This window comes from Arvicanthis niloticus, chromosome 13 (genome assembly GCF_011762505.2).
Source record: "Arvicanthis niloticus isolate mArvNil1 chromosome 13, mArvNil1.pat.X, whole genome shotgun sequence".
NCBI lineage: Eukaryota > Metazoa > Chordata > Mammalia > Rodentia > Muridae > Arvicanthis > Arvicanthis niloticus.
The window spans coordinates 73,682,182-73,697,871 of record NC_047670.1 but is presented as its reverse complement, the minus strand read 5'-3'; the positions used below and the strand labels follow the sequence as shown (position 1 = coordinate 73,697,871).

General features: G+C 48.8%; 1 protein-coding gene across 1 annotated transcript in view; it reads left to right on the top strand.

Moving 5' to 3' along the window:
• Positions 1-3,140: 3,140 nt before the first annotated feature.
• Positions 3,141-15,690, top strand: part of Nckap5l (NCK associated protein 5 like) — a 36,393-nt gene continuing 23,843 nt past the window's right edge. The window contains exon 1 of the mRNA XM_034517384.2: positions 3,141-3,212. The gene's annotated coding sequence lies outside the window, so the exon portion shown is untranslated. The remainder of the gene's footprint in view (positions 3,213-15,690) is intronic.

Sequence of the window (15,690 nt, the reverse complement as noted above, 5' to 3'; positions counted from 1 at the left end):
AGGGTCTTTAAGCCTGGACCACTAGGTCCAACTCAAAAAAAAAAAAAAAAAGAAAAAGAAAAAGAAAAAAGAAAAGAGAAAAAAGAAAAGAAAAAAGAAAGAAGCCGGGCAGTGGTGGCGCACGCCTTTAATCCCAGCACTTGGGAGGCAGAGACAGGCGGATTTCTGAGTTCGAGGCCAGCCTGGTCTACAGAGTGAGTTCCAGGACAGCCAGGACACAGAGAAACCCTGTCTCAAAAAAAACAACAACAAAAAAAAAAAACAAAAAAAAAAAAAAGGAAAGAAAGAAATTCAAGGATGTGAGCAGATCTATCACACCTTACAGGTGAAAGATTTCTAAGTATGTTGGCAATGGCTTACTCCTGTTGAGAAAGTTAGCTGAACACTAGCCAGCTCCTTTCTCCCTCCTAGTGGGCAGTAATGACATCTAGATTGTGTCCTGGAGTTGACCCAACTTGAAAACTAGGCAGATTAGGATATACTGAGGAGCTAGTTAGCAACCCGACCACCTCTTAATGCCAGGAGTTCTAAACTTGGGCCATCTTCTCAACCAGTACGACAGAAAAGTGACCTAACGTCCACCTCTGAAGAGGGAAAACCACACAGCATTAAAGCAGAGAATGTGGGGAGACGGCTCAGTACTTACAAGTACATGTAAGTACAAGGACCAGGGTTAAGACTCAGCACTCACAAGGTGGCTCACAATCATCCACAATTCAGTTCCACAGGATGTGAATTCAAATGTGGCTTCGAGTAGTGAGGCCGTGGCTCTCAGAGGTCGTAATTACTGTATACACAGTTGTGCCACACCGTCACATGGGTTTGTAAACAGCAGCCTACAGCCCTGACTCCCAAGAAGTCTAGCTTGTCTTATTACAAACAAGGAGAGGACGTGATTAATGATGCAGAGTAAGAATGGGGGGGCTGGAGAGACAGCTCAGCAGTTAAGAGCACCGACTGCTCTTCCAGAGGTCCTGAGTTCAATTCCCATCAACCACATGGTGGCTCACAACCATCTGAATTGGTTGTGGGCCACCATGAATTGATGCCCTCTTCTGGTCTGTCTGGAGACAGCAACAGTGTACTCATATACATAAAATAAATCATTCTTAAAAGAAAAAAAAGAATGGAGAATAATCCATGTTGGGGCTTCAGAGTTTTAATAAATTGATTAGTAAAACTGAATGAATCAAAATGTAGCAAGCCTCATCCAAGGAAATGCTACAGCTTCACGTCTTGTCTCTAAGGATGAAGGTGTGTGAAGTATAAAGTCTGTGAAAATATCAAGTGCTAGAGAGCTGGTAAGGAAGGCGAGGCCATGTGCAAATGTTCTGCCCGTGTTTATTAAATAAGGGTAAGCACATGAATGAAACAAAACAAAACATGAAACAAGCAATCTAAGTCGGGCAGTGGTGCATGCCTTCAATCCCAGCACTCAGGAGGTAATGGCAGGTGGATCTCTGAGTTTGAGGCCAGCATGGTCTAGAGAGAATTCCAGTACACTTAGTCTCAAAAAACCAACCAACCAAACAAACAAACAAAAAAACCACAAAAATCGAACAACAAAAACCAATCTAGATGTCATTTGCTTCCAAAAATGCAGTTACTTGCAAACATTCAAAATAGTTAGAAATGACTGGCAGACTTAAGATTTCCATTCCAGGGCACAAGAACAGCAGACACATCATTGTGTTGGGCTTCAAAGCCCTTTGAGGGGAAAATGTATCTAATTATTGTTATACTTCCAGGGCCAGCCCATTAATCCCTATCCAGTAAATATTGGATGGCTGGCCAAGGATTAATCAGTCCTGTAGTGTCCAAAGGCGCCATAATCGAACATCAAGAAACAGGGTGAGGAGGGATAGAAGGCTGTGGCTTTGGCTCCGTGACAGAGAGCATGCTTGGTATGTGTGAAGCTCTTGGCCTTGTGGCACACCTGCAGTCCTAAAACCCAGTACATGAGACAGGAGGACAGAGTGTTGGACGTCAGCCTGAATTACACAGTGAGACCCGAGGGTTTTCTGTTGTTGTTTAATCCAAAATGACTCACTTGTACACCTATGACAGAAGCAATATTAATAAAATATACATTGTGTCCAAAGATACCTTTGAATTCCCCTGTGTGGCATTCAGAACCTGCACATCCAGGCCAGTTACTATAGGGCAGGTAGCTGAGGATTATAAGGTATCTACGGAAGGGCAAATAAGAACCAAAGTGGAGACAGAAGCTATAGGATCATGGCAAGTTCGAGGTCAGCCTGGCCTACATCGTGAGTTCTTGGCTAGCCAGGGTTAGAGACCCTGTCTCAACAAAACAGTAACAACAAACAGACTAATGACAATGGTACTGAGCTCTTAAGTTGCAAGGGCCTGCATGAGTTAATTAGCTTGTCTCCTCCAGTAACTGATCTGCACTTCCCTCTTCCCTGACAGAAAGTAGCTAAAAGCCAAGATAGTCTCTTTTTTTCTGCACAAGAGTTCTGCCTGCCTCACAAGTGTGAGGATTTCTGATGAGCAACCACGCCTGGGTCTGCCTAGCCTCTTAAACTAGCACTGCGTTCCTCGCTCCCAGTTTCCAGATTTCTGGGAGGTCCCCGACCTAGAGATGGAAAAGAGAGGCGGGTGCATTTAAGGCCAAGGAGACACCCAGACCTCTTACTGTAGATTCGCACCTAACACGTATGCAGCAAATTACAAACACGCTCTCAAACCACATACACGTGCACGCCCAGACCCACGGAAGCAGACGCGCATGGCCGTGGGCCCGTGCGAACCTACTTAGTTTTCTCTGTTCTAAATCCCCCAGCTCCAGTCCCACTCGGCCGGGTCTGGCATCCCGAAGCCCAGCACTGGGTAGGTTTTGCAGGTCAGCTCCGGCCAGAGGAAGAGTGTTTCTCCGCAGGGGGGAGGGGAGGCCCTGCCCACCCGGGCGGAAGCGGCGCGCGCCGGCCGGGCAGACTTAGCTCTCGTCCTGGGAACATCTGGACAGAGCTGGGAGGGGCGCGCACCCAGGCTGAGCTTGGATTGGCTGAGCGGTAGGAGGAAGGCGGGGTCTGGGCGAGGGGCGGGGCTCATTGGCCCCTTTAAAGCCTTGACATCAAGCGGCGGCTCCGGTACCCCCCTTTTTCTGCCCCCCCCACCCGCCCGCCCGCCCCCGAGATGCGGCCATGGACACTGTGGACCAAACCAGCCGAGCTCAGCACCTGATTTCGGTAAGTTCAGGCCTGTTTGGCATTTAACGGGCTGTGAGGTGGGGGGCCGCACGCCCGGGCGGGGGCCGCGGAGTGTGGAGTGAAAAAGGCTCGCGTGGCAGCTTTGGCTGGAAGGGGCAGCGAGGCTTCCCGGCCCACACCTCGACGCCTGCTATTCCCTCGCGCCGCACTCTCCCAGGAGGGGTCCTGTTGTGACTTTGTCCACCCCCCCACCCCACCCCCTCCCGCCCCCTGCGCCATCCTCGCGCACACTCGGTGGCCCCGGAAGGGAAACTTTCGGGAGTGGGGGATGTTCCGGTGGCGGGTGTCCCTCCCTCTTTGAAAGCACTGACCTTGCCCCCACTGCGCATCCCTCCCTCTCCGTATCTCACGGTCCCGGTACCGTTTAGCGGTGCTGGGTTGCGGAGGGAGGGGGCTCTCCCCAAGGCGCAGGCGCAGACTGCAGCCCGGGGCACCCCTTCGCACTCCTTCCAGTCCCTGTGGCCCGGGGCTGTAGGGCGTAGGGGAGGCGGGGAAAGGCGGAGTGACCGGGTCTTGGGAACAACCCTGCTGAGGCTCTGAGGGGCTGTGGGAAGAAGGGAGCTCGACAACCTGCATGCTGAATAGAAGCTGAGCGAAGGAGATGGGTTGGGTTGGAGTAAGGGATAGGGCAGCCCCGACTGAAAGGTTTTCTGGATTTTGGCTGGGGTGCTAAAAGAATGCAGAGAATTTATTTGTGTCTGACATTCCCGTGGTCTAGCAGGCCCAGGAGAGTGGTTGTTGGGACCCCAACTCCCTCTATATCCTGGGCGGAAGGCCCCTCTTGTCTCTCCAGCCTTGGCGCTATCCCAAGGGCACAGAAGGCCTTCATCTCCTCATAAGTCTGGTTTTCCAGAGGGCTCAGATGAACCCACCCAGCCTGCCCAGCAGCTGCTTTTTAAAGACCTCCTTCCTCAGGAGCCAGAGGTTTTAGTTTTAGGCTTGAGGGCTTCCTTAGGTTTAGAGGCAATCTTTGATTTACCTCTCCGAGAACTCTCCCCTTCTCCAGTGGGCCCTCCTGCTCAAACACAATTGTCAGCCAGAGGAAGTGGTTGGAGACAGAGGCCGGCAACCAGGACTGGTTTGAGGAACCGTGGGGAAGGAATCTCTCACTATTGTGTGCTCAGGCCTCTGAGGGGAAGTGAACATTGCACAATTGCTTTGTTGTAGACCCTCTTCTGTCTTACAGGATCCCCCCCACCCCCAACTGGCCTGAAAGCCTGGCTCTCAGATTTTTTTTAAAACCTACCCCTAGTGTGTGAGCAGGCTTCCTTGTGGAGAAATAGTCCCACATAGATTGTCTGGTTTTGTTTCGAGCCTGTGGTTTAACTACGGTGTCTATGGCTCTACAGTATTCTCCGAAGCTCAAGCCTTTGGGAGAGAGTCGGGCTTCAGCGAAGGGATGGGAGAATATTTGTGTATGTGCACTGAGTTGCTGTCAGGATGGCCAGAGTCAGGAGCTTTGGGCCCTGGACTTGCAGCCTGCTCTGTGACCTTGAGCAAGATAGTTTGCTTCTATTGGGTACAACTTCCTTCATCTTCAGATCTCAGCAGTAGGACCAGAAAGATCTAACCTCCCCTACACACACACACACACACACACACACACACACTCACACACACACACACACACTGGGAGCTGGTGACTCGAGGGGAGAAGGGTACTCCAGCAGGCTGGCTCCGTTAAGAGAGCTAAACTGCTGGGCCACAGTTTATTGGGATTAAAATTTTGGACTGAGAGAAACAGAACTTTGTTCTGTCTGTGAATAGGCCTTTTCTACTCACCCTGGTGCCTTGGGGTATGAACTCCTGCTGGCTCAGGTTTGGCCCACCCATCAAGGTGAGACATCATGACTGGGCCAGTCTTTGAGTTGGGTCTTTGGGGAGGGTTTGAGAGAGGAGGAGGCAGCCAAGGGCCAGCGGGGTAGGCAGATTCCCAGCAGACTGTTTGCATCTCAGCTGTTGGGACTTGTTTTAGGATCTGAGCCAGGGAGGCACATTCATCCACCTTCTTGTGGGAAGAGGGCAAGGAGGGCCCCACTGCTGTTGTCCATCCTACCTGCTGGCTCTCCACACTGCACCTCTGTACTCACTCCTGAGCAACAGGGGGAAGCTGCCCCTGCTCTGCTTTGCCCAGCCCCCTTACCTCTTTGAGGCAGGCCTTTCTCAGGGCTCTGGAGCTCCAGGTTAGGACTTGCTTCCCAGCCCAAGAACCAACCGGCTTCTTGTTCTCATTTGTTTCCTGGGAGTCCTTGGGCTCCCAGGTGAAGGGGACTGTAAGGAGATGGTGGTGCTTAAAGAGGCCCCCAGATGTGAGGCACATTCTCCTGCACTGTCCTTTACTCCATCAGCTTTCGAAGGTCTGGGGAGCCCTCTAGCCCCCGCCCTGCCAGCCTGCTAGAGTGAAGTATCCACAGAGGGCTTGTAGGCAAAATCCCAAGAAGCCCCCCTCACTGTTGCGAAGCCCTTGACATGGATAATGGAAACTCCCAGGAAGTCAGTTTCCAGAAAGCAGTTATTGGTGGAGTCCCTGTGAGAGCAAAGGGTGCAGCTGTTGCTAGGCAGAAACAGCAAACCCATCTTGAGGAATGGCTCTGAGGCTGGCAGTCCAAGGGCCTGTGAAGGAGAAAGGAGAGCCTAAGTGAAGGGCGAGGGGTTCCGGTGTGCAGGCCCGGGTCTCCAGACCTGTATCTGTCTCTCAGAGCAAGGTTCTCTTTCTCACTCCGGAGTCCCCAGCCCCTCCCCAAGCATCCTTGCTACCACTGTCTGCCTTGACAGCTCCTTGCTTGAACCTGGCAAGCTCCTGCAGCCTGTCTGGCTGCACTAATGGACTGATTGGATTTTCTATACTTGTAGTTTGGGTTGGTTTTTTTTTTTTTTTTTTTTTTTTGGATTGAACATGCAAATTTATGTAAATCAACCTGAGATCTGCCACCACATCAAAACAACATAGAGCTTCCACAGGCTGGAAGGAATCTGAGAGAAAAATCTAGTCCAAGGCCCACCTTTAAGTCAAAATGGGGAAACTGGCCGGGCAGTGGTGGCACATGCCTTTAACCCCAGCACTCCGAGGGCAGAGGCAGGCGGATTTCTGAGTTCGAGGCCAACCTGGTCTACAGAGTGAGTTCCAGGACATTCAGGGCTACACAGAGAAACCCTGTCTTGAAAAATAAAAAGAAAGAGAGAGAAGAGAGAGAGAGAGAAGAGAGAAGAGAGAAGAGAGGAGAGAGAGAGAGAAACTGAGCTGGGCATAGTGGCCCATGCTCTTAATCCCAGCATTTAGGAGTCAGAGGCAAGCAGATCTCTGTGAGTATGAGGCCAGCCTGGTCTACATAGCCAGCCAGAGCTACATAGTAAGACTCTGTCTAGACAGCACCCCCCACCACACACACACACACACACACACACACACACACACACACACACACAAATGAGCCAACTGGCAATCAGGTAGAATGTGATTCAGGTGGCAGTGAGGGTCCAGGGTGGGAGTCCAGCCTCTGGTCACTGCCTTTACATGGCTGGTTTCTGCCTTAGTCCTCACTCATGAGAGACCTGGTTGTATTCAAAGCAGAGAAAGCCAGTTCTTGAGCCTAGATAGCTATAGAGTGTTGGGCTAGTATTCTCCAAGTGTTCTCTCTGGTCAGCTTTCTCACTGCTGAAGGAACCCCTAATGCCCTGGCCCCTGTGCTGGAGCATCATGAGAGAAGAGGGTTTCCTGGGAGATGCAGTTTTATTTTGTTCCCAGCATTGACTCAGTGCTCGGTACACAGTAGGCTGTACCTGCAGGATCTTGTTATCTGCTCTCCTAGTTTGAGTTTTTGCTGCTTCTTTCCTTGGATAAAAATGGAAAAGACCCACTGTGGGTCTCTGCCTGCCCTCTTGGACATCATGCTATCTGAGCATCCTCTGCAACATCCCACAGTAGTGACCGGGCAGGCCTTGCTGTGGGAAGGATCTCATTATTTGAAAGCAGTTATTGGTGGAGTCCCTGTGAGAGCGAAGGGTGCAGCTGTTGCTAGGCAGAAGACAATCCCATCTTGAGGAATGGCTGAGGCAGGCCAGCCTGAGGCTGTGTGAAGAGAGGACAGCCGAAGGTGGATAGGTGCTACAATAAGCATGATTCCAAGAAACAGTCTTCAGTGACATTTATTTTTTTCCCTGTGCTGGGGATTGAACAAAAGCCAGGCCCTGAGCTATATAGTTCCTAATCTCCCCACTTCTTGACATGTTCTTGCTTACATCCCCACACCCAGCTGCAAGTTGCCCACTCCCTGACACCCCATCGCAGCAGCCTCTTATACTGTGCTTGTGATGTGGAATTATCTTACCTTGTGGTCTCTGAGTGCACTCTAGGGATGGCTCAGGAAGCTGTTGGCCCTGTACTCCAGGAGAGTGGAGCAGGGACTCAAAGACAAAGGCCCTAGTTCCCTGCCAGGGCTGTCCACCTGGTCCTGCAGCAGCCTTGTGGGGCAGCTTGGGACACACATGGGGGTTGTCTTTATCTTCTTCCCAGTCCACATTTGGGGTGAATGCACCTGCCTTTCACATTTTCCCAAAAACTACAGGAGTGGAACTGATACCTCCAGTTCCTGACCGCCTGGCAGCTCTCAGCACCTGGACCTCGCCCGCACTGGAGCAGATCCTTCTCCCTGGGCCTCAGTTTCCCAGCCAGTCCTCGTGAATTAATAACACATCATCATTGGGGTGTGGCACCCGCTCCATAATTACCATTTTTCTCAGCTCTGGGAGTTGCACAGATGAAAGAAGTCTGAGGAGGCCAGGCTGTTATTAAGGTGAATTATCATTGCTGTCATTACTGATCTCTAAAAACCCAGTAGGTGCTCACAAGAACCCAGTTCGGCACAGCACCCTGAGCCTTGTGCTGCTGGTCCTTGAGCTCTGGGAGTTTGGCAGTACTCAACTAAGCCTTTTTATTTAAAAAGGAAAAAATTACAGGGCCAGAGATGCAAACCAGTAGTCAAGAGCCTGAAAAGCCCTGGGTTCCATTTCAAACAAAACAAAACAAAACAAAAGGCTCTTTTGGAAGGAGGTTGGATCCCATGCTGCTGGTTGTATTGTAGCCTGCATGGCCTGAGCAGCAGAGATCACTGGTCTCTACTACTCTGGCACTGCAGCCTTAAGTCTCTTCTGACCCCCAGGAGCAAGCTGTGAAGGACTCTGAACTCCTGGGCCGCTGTCCTGGGCTCTTGGGCTGTTTCCAAAGGCTGATTCACTTTATACCAGCTGGGTTGATACAGGGGCTGTAATTGGTCCTTTTGTGCAGAGATGTTAAGACACCCCCTAGAACCTGTCCACAGCAGCTCCAGGCATTGCCAGAAGTCCGTTGTCTATTTTATCCCCACCAGACCCAAAAGTATCCCCTGGAACTACTTGCCACCTCTTAGCTCCCAAGTTGTGTGTAGCCTGGAGGTTGGTCTGCTTTTCCCACTGTTGACTAGATTCTGCTGCCTTTCCAAGGGTCTACACCAGTGGTTCTCAACCCGTGGGTCGAACAACACGTTTCGAAAACACAGATACTTATTGCCATTCATAAGGGCTGGAGAGATGGCTCAGCAGTTAAGACTACTGGCTGCTCTTCCAGAGGTCCTGAGTTCAATTCCCAGCAACAATGTGTTGGCTCACGACTCATAACAGTAGCAAAATTACAGTCATGAAGTAGCAATGAAAATAATTTTATAGTTAGGGGGTCACAAGAGCATGAGGAACTGTATTAAAGGGTCGCAGCCTTCGGAAGGTTGAAGCCACAATTCCACATGAACACAGCTCTTGCTAACGTAGAACTAGCTCTCTCCAGTTTCTGAGAAGTGATGCTGCCGTGTTCACACCAGACTGGGGATATAAAAGCCTTCTCTCAGCCCAGGAAAGAAAAGAAACAAGGCATTGGTGCCCATGGCCACAGTCCCACCACACACCACCGCACCTGCTCCTGGGATGCTTTCTCTACTTACGCTCCCAGGACGACAGATGGACACAGCTGGGAGAAGCTTTGGAACAAGCGTAGTTAGCGCACTGAAATGGCACAGGCCTGTGAGTCCAGCAAGACCGTCTCAAGTCCATACTTGGTCAGGTAGTTTGGGTTCTTAATTGTGTTTGTTTATTTGTTTTGGGTTGGGTTTTGTGGGGTTTATTTGTTTGTTTTGTTTTACCTGAGATAAGCCATGACATTTGAGCCACATCTAGAGATGCCTTGAGTCAGGGTCTCTCCATGTAGCCCTGGCTGTCCTGTAACACTCTAGGCTGTTCTGTCATCCAACTCAAGAGATCTGTCTGCCTCTGCCTCCCAAGTGCTGGGATTAAAGGCGTGTGTCCAACCTCAGACTCCTAACATTTCAAAAGTTATTTTAGCCAGGAATGGTGATGTGTCTTTAAAAGGCCAGTTTGGCCTACATAATGGGGCTACATAGTGAGACTCTGTCTCAAAAAAATATTTTAGAGCAGTTGTTAAGTAGCACTGTACTGGGGTTATAGCATAAGGTGTATGCTATTCTTGCAGTTTAGAGGGGGTTTTTTTCTATTTATTTCTTCTTCTCTTCCTTCTTCCTCTTCCTCTTCCTCTTCTTTCTCTTCCTCTCCTTCCTGCTCCTTTCCCTCATCTTTTCCCTCCTCCTCTTCTCTGTCTCCCTCCTCCTCCTCTCCTTCCTCCTTTCCCTTCTCTTCTCCATCTCCCTCTTCCTCCTCTTCCTTTCCCCCTCCTCTTCCTCCTTCTCTTTCTCTTCCCCCTTCTTTTTCCTTTTTTGAGGAAGGACCTCACTGTGGAACCAGCTTAGCCTAATCTGGAAATAGAACTGCCCTGCCTCAGCTTTCCAAGTGATAGCTGTTAGCCATGTGTTGCCATGCTTGCCCCCAGAGTTTCTGTATACAAATTCTCTTTCCCCCTCTTTCTAAAAGACAGTGTCACCTGTCCTGTCTGTCCGTTACCTTACCTGTTGGCAGCCTGAGTGTTGAGGGATTTTCCAACCCTCAGGCTTCAGGCTGCTTTAGCAAAACCCCATGAACTTCAGATGTTACCAGCAACAGGCAGTAACTTCTGACAGCTTTAGAAGCTGAGGAGTCCAAGGTCAAGCCTGTGACACATTCATTGTCTTGTGAGGGAAGGACGGATTTCGGGTTCAAAGACAAATCTCTCTCATTGTACTCTCCTGTGCTAAAGAGTGTCAAGAGGCTTCTCTAGGAGTCACACAGAGGAAAGGAAAGGTCTGAGGAGCCACGCTGTAATTAAGGCCTCCATGTTCTGTCTTTGTTCTTGCTCAAAACAAATCTAATTCTGTATTCCAGGCTGATCTTAAACCTCTCTCCTCTCTGCCTTCTGAGCATAGAGATTGCAGGCATGAGCCACCACAACCAGCTTGTGACCTCTTTTTTTCTTTTTAAGATTTATTTATTTATTCTATGTAGATAAGTATACTGTAGCTTTTTTTATATATAAAAAAGATTTGTTTATTCATTTACTTTATGTATATGAGTACACTGTAGCTGTCTTCAGACACTCCAGAAGAGGGCGTTGGATCCCATTACAGATGGTTGTGAGCCATCATGTGGTTGCTGGGAATTGAACTCAGAACCTCTGGAAGAGCAGTCAGTGCTCTTAACCACTGAGCCATTTCCCCAGCCCCAAGACTTTGTGGCCTCTTTTATAAGGGCACTTATTTCATCCTAAAGGACACCACCCCTGACCGCATCACCATTTCGTGACCCCCGACTCCTTGAAAGTGAGCATTTCATGGGGAGTGGTTCACAGACATTCCAACCACAGCATCCACCTCAGGTTCCTGTACTTGCGTGCAAACCCCTGTCAGAATTCATCCTCCAAATGCTGATCCCCATGCCCAACCAGCTGCTGAGGAGGTTTCAAGCTCTGCAAGGCCACTCATGATGCAGGCGGATATTTTGGAACTTCCTATCCAGAAAGCCCAAACTTATCAAGCAACTGAACAGTTGTAAATAGCAGACGCAGCCGAGATAAGGGCTGCAGAGAGAGGCCAAGGCAGCCTTGATTATCACCCCCTGTGTGTACTGAATTATGATACTGTACCCATAAATCATTACAAATCCATGTCAGCTGTAAGGAAAACGCAGGTACTTGAGGAGTGAGTACTCACAGGGCCTGCCCTGGCTTGGTGTGTGTTCACACGAGTGAGCAGAGGTGCGTGCCGTGCTGTGTGACTGGGCACTTCTTGAAGAGGGCAGCCAGCCAAGGCTGAAGATAGGTACCACAGAGTGCTGGCTTCCACAGCCTGGCTTAGTGCTTCCTAAGTGTGGGAGCCTCCTAGGCCCTTGTGTTCTTTTGTGTCCAAGGCAGAGACTCCCCCTTCTCTGCCGGATGGTGCTTAAGGTATCTCCTTCCCTCCTTCCCACCCTGGGCTCTACCTTTGTTTCCCCAACCCTGGACCTACTGTTCTGCCAAAGCTGAAACCTGCTTTCTCTCCTTGTGGCTGGAGGGACGTGTGGGGGTGTTTGCTTCTCATTTCCTGTGTAGACAGCACCTCACTTCCTGTGCCCCCTCCCCAGAAGAAGGCTAACACTCTGGGCTCTGCCATCCCTTCCTCTCCTCCCCCACTGCTTTCCTGGAAAGCCTTCAGGCCTTGAGAACTGCAACATCAAAGGAGACTGCTAGCTCCCAAAGGCACCGTGAGTGCTGTACAAACCACACCACCAACCTTTGCAGCTGGGAGGCTCTAACCAATCATAGACCTTTCCATGATACAGTCCTACTGTGCCCTGCTGGCAGAGATGTCAAAGCAGACTTACTCCCATTTTACAGGGAATAAAATCAAGGCCCAGAGAAGTCCATAGACTTTTTCAGTCTCTCCTCAGGTCAGGCTCTAGCCAGAATCAGAATCTAGAGATCACACTTCCACTAGTAGGCTGAAGGGAAAAACCTAAGCGTGAGAGCCAGTGAAATAGACCTGCTGCCTCCTCCAGGTCTGAGCTGGTCACTAAGGAGGAAGATCTGGGCTTGCCCTGCTGGAGCTGCCTGGGTACAGAAGGCTGACCAAAGCCTGCTTCTGTTAGAAGAGATCTAGGTACAGAGCTTGGAGGAGTGGGTCAAGTATGGGGAACTGGAAGGGTATCTGGCTGCTTCCCTGGGACTGTGGGTGAGCCTGAACCAGCCTCAGAGCAGCCATCCTGGCTTCTGTCATCTATCTAAGCAGTAGCCCTTGTTTGTTCCACAAGTCAGTTCTGCCATCTATCTCCTCCAGGGCCTCTGACTTTCCTGAAAGCCCCAGCATGTCTCTGATTACACCAGTATCTTCCCCACCCCCCTTTTTTGGTGTGAGTGTGCACGAGCGTGTAATCTGTCTATCACTCTCTGCCTTCAATCCTTGAGACATGTTCTCTCACTAAACCCAAAACTTACTGGTTCTGGCTAGTCTGACTGGCCAGTGAGCCCTTGGAATCCACCTGTCTCTGCTTTCCCAGTGTTGGTGTCACAAGCAGAGGTGGACATGCCTAGGCTTATGTGTGTCTGGGGGATATGAACACAGATAGTGTTTACCTGGATCAGAACGTGAAAACTACTCACCTTTGGGTGCCCTTGGGTCTAGCTGCTCTGAATCCTTCCATTTACACATGCATCCAAAGTTTCCTCTCCCCTTCCTTCTGTATGTGCACTTCTGTATGTGCCCTTCCGTATGTGCCCTTCTGTATGTGCTCTTCCATATGTGCCCTTCTGTATGTGCACTTCTGTATGTGCACTTCTGTATGTGCCCTTCTGTATATGCCCTTCTGTATATGCTCTTCTGTATGTGCACTTCTGTATGTGCCCTTCTGTATATGCTCTTCCATATGTGCACTTCTGTATGTGCCCTTCTGTATGTCACTTCTGTATGTGCACTTCCGTATGTGCTCTTCTGTATGTGCATTTCTGTATGTGCTCTTCTGTATGTGCCCTTCTGTATGTGCATTTCCGTATGTGCACTTCTGTATGTGCACTTCTGTATGTGCATTTCTGTATGTGCTCTTCTGTATGTGCCCTTCTGTATGTGCACTTCTGTATGTGCCCTTCTGTATGTGCATTTCCATATGTGCCTTTCTGTATGTGCACTTCCATATGTGCCCTTCTGTATGTGCCCTTCTGTATATGCTCTTCTGTATGTGCACTTCTGTATGTGCTCTTCTGTATGTGCACTTCTGTATGTGCCCTTCTGTATATGCTCTTCTGTATGTGCCCTTCTGTATGTGCCCTTCTGTATATGCCCTTCTGTATGTGCCCTTCTGTATGTGCTCTTCTGTATGTGCTCTTCTGTATATGCTCTTCTGTATGTGCACTTCTGTATGTGCCCTTCTGTCCTTGGGAACAAACCAGGTGTAAGTCACAGTGTAGTTTGCTTACTTGGTTGTTAGTTTTGAATTTGGTTTGGGGTTTGGTTTCTTTTGAGACAAGAGTTTTTCTGTGTAGCCCTGGCTGTCCTGGAACTCACTCTGTAGACCAAGCTGCCTTTAAACTCGGAGATCTACCTGCCTCTGCCTCCCAAGTGCTAGAATTAAAGGCATATATGTCACCAGCTCCTGGTTTATTACAATGTATTTGTTACTGTTTGGGTTCTGTTATTGTTGTTGTATTAGGGATTAAATCTAGGGCTTTACCAAGTTACCCAGGGTAAGCCATAAACTGTGTTTATAGATCAGAACGGCCTTGAACTTCAAATCCTCCTGCTTCAACTTCCTGAGTAGCTGGAATTATAGCACTGTGCCAGCAGGCCCAGCCTGACATGATAGTTTGGTATGTTTTCAGAGTTGCTAAGTCAAGCTGACTAGTGTATACATTGCTTCCCATGTAACTGAAATTTTGCACACCTCGGCCAGTGTGGTCCCACCCAAAAACCCTAGCCCTGGTAACTGCCATTTTGTTCTGAACTCTGTGGTCCGCTTTTCCCAATGTCACACAGGAAGGAGAGTATATAGTAATTACCTTTGCACACTGACTTCTTTCATGTAACATAATGTCCTCCAGACTCTGCATTGTGACAAATGACAAGGTTTCCTTCGTTCCTAGGTCCGAGTGGTATTCTGGTGTGTTTGTTTGTCTTGTTGGGTTTATCATTCACCTGTCTACTTACCTTGATGCCTTCTCCTGGCTGTTGTGTATGGTGTGCAATTAACATGGGCGCAGGCAGCTCTCGGCCTACTGATTTCATGTCGTTTGGCTGCATGTTCAGAATGAGATTGCTTGGCCATGGGTTATTTCTACTTTAATATTTTGAAGATCTCTGACCTGCTTCCAGTAAGCATGACCACATCTATATCCCTGCCAGCCGTACCCTCTTCCGTGTGTTGCCAGCTCTTGCTGGCTTTCACCCTTTTCATTTACAGTAGGTAGCAGTGATATCTTATTGTGGTTTGAGTTTCTATTTCCCTGATGGTTAGTGATGGTGAATATTATTTATACGTTTATTGGCCATTTGCACATTTTTTGAGAAAAGTCATTTCAGACTCTTTCTTTCTTTCTTTCTTTCTTTCTTTCTTTCTTTCTTTCTTTTTTCCCCATGACAGGGTTTCTCTGTGTAGCCTTGGCTGTCCTGGAACTCACTCTGTAGACCAGGCTGGCTTCGAACTCTTGAGATCTGCCTGTCTCTGCTTCCCGAGCACTGGGATGGGGTGTACCACCAGCTCTAGCCCCTTAACATTTTTTTTAAGATTTAAACTTTTTTCATGAATTTGTGAGGTTTGAACTTCTGGGGGAGGGGGGAACAGTTGAGACAGGGCCTCACTGGGTACCCCTGGCTGGCCCGGAGTGCACAGGGATCCACTTGCCTTTTTTTTTTTTTTTTTTTTTTTTTTACTTTTAAAAATAATTTAGTTATTTTATGTGTATTGGTGTTTTGCCTGCATGTATGTCTGTGTGTGGGTGTCAGATCCTGGAGTTACAGACAGCTGTGAGCTGCCATGTGGGTTCTGGTGGGATGTGAACACATTCTGTCATGTCATCTTCTAAAAACTGTTTTACTTAAAGAAAAATATATAAATGGTAACAACATGCTACTATATCTTTTAAGTACACACACACACAGATGTGTGTGTGTGTGTGTGTGTGAGAGAGAGAGAGAGAGAGAGAGAGAGAGAGAGAGAGAGAGAGAGATGAGAAGTTGAAAAGCTGAGAAGAGTCCAAGACCAAAAAAAAAAAAAAAAAAAAAAAAAAAAAAAATCCCCTCAAGGAAGTTAAATGTTCTCCCACAGAATAGAGGGAAACATTTGTGATTTATGTGGCCTGAGAGTTTATTATCTTCAGAACATGTAAAGAATACTGATGTCTGTCTAGAAAACCTAATTTGAAAATGGGCAGAGAACCAAATAAACATTTCTCCAAGTAAAACTAAAAATGGGGTGCAAGGGAGGTAGCTGTTCAGAGCACTGGCCGATCTTCCAGAGGACCTGGGTTCCATTCCCAGCACCCACATGGTGGCTCTTAGTCATCTGTAACTGTGGTCCCAGAGGA